At 37.8% G+C, this 1309-nt stretch overlaps 1 non-coding gene across 1 annotated transcript; it reads right to left on the bottom strand.

Moving 5' to 3' along the window:
* Positions 1 to 203: 203 nt before the first annotated feature.
* TRNAP-AGG (transfer RNA proline (anticodon AGG)) lies at positions 204 to 275 on the bottom strand. The gene has a single exon. It is a non-coding gene; the product is annotated as a tRNA-Pro (tRNA).
* Positions 276 to 1309: the final 1034 nt, after the last annotated feature.

Raw genomic sequence — 1309 nt, 5'->3', positions numbered from 1 at the left:
GGCAAATTGGGCCTTGCATAGTAGGCTGAGAAGTGCGTTCTGGTTACTAGGTTTACACTGAGGGTCAGACTGTTGACCTTCCCCAGGATGTAATCCAACAACATATGCCTAATTCTCTATTACTAATTTACTGATAAGTGAACAGCGATATAAGGTGAAAAGAAACGAGCCAACCCATAGTACTACCGAGACAAAATGTTGTCGGGCCTGTCCGGGAGTTGAACCCGGGACCTCTCGCACCCTAAGCGAGAATCATACCACTAGACCAACAGGCCGTTATCTATACATATAACAGCTTCTCACCTGTATCATCCAACCCTGGCTTTGCACCCAGGAGAGGCCACTCCAGACTGACAACCAGTCTATATATATATATATATATATATATATATATATATATATATATATATATATATATATATATATATATATATTGTGACGATAATCTCCTTCAAGAGATTGAGCCTGCTCTTCCCTCCAAAAGACGTCGATATAACCATCTATATAAAACAAGTATGGAAGAAATGTCCAACAACAACACCAGCAAGGTTTGCCAGAGCGCAAAACGTATGCAGCCAGGAACACCTGCTCCACCTCAAACCGCCAAACTACCTGTCTTGTCGCCGGCTCCTCGCTGATTGGCTGTGGGTCAAGCTGCAACTGCACTCCACCCACCATACTACTTGATGTCTGGGGCCGCCACGACCTCAGTCTTCAGAATATTCAGTGCTTTCATAAGGTTAACACGTCTTCTTGGTAGACTAAGCTGTGGCTTACGTGTACTAAGAGAAGTGATAGCTTGAAGCCAATATTCCATCACCTATTTACTTGTTATTTGTTCACTTGTCTTAACGTAACTTTTCATTTTGTCATTTAATTATTCTTATTACTTTGATTTTATTATACGAATTTGTATGTCCATTTTATTCATGTTTTGTTTTCTTTAACATAATTAAAATTTCATTGTTAAAATCTACTTTTGTTTTGTGTGTCTTCTCCTTACCTTACCACAGACGAAGTTCCAGATTTTCTATTTTTTTTTAATTCTATGTGACGAGGCCATACCCCTAGCTTTGAACAGCCGAACACCAACGCGTTACCGTCACAATATATATATATATATATATATATATATATATATATATATATATATATATATATATATATATATATATATATATATCTATCGTACCTAGTAGCCAGAACGCACTTCTCAGCCTACTATGCAAGGCCCGATTTGCCTAATAAGCCAAGTTTTCATGAATTAATGTTTTTTCGACTACCTAACCTACCTAACCTAACTAAACCT

The sequence above is a fragment of the Procambarus clarkii genome, chromosome 25 (assembly GCF_040958095.1).
Source record: "Procambarus clarkii isolate CNS0578487 chromosome 25, FALCON_Pclarkii_2.0, whole genome shotgun sequence".
Classification (NCBI taxonomy): domain Eukaryota; kingdom Metazoa; phylum Arthropoda; class Malacostraca; order Decapoda; family Cambaridae; genus Procambarus; species Procambarus clarkii.
The sequence above is the reverse complement of the archived record's forward strand: the minus strand, read 5'-3'. Positions and strand labels throughout refer to the sequence as shown.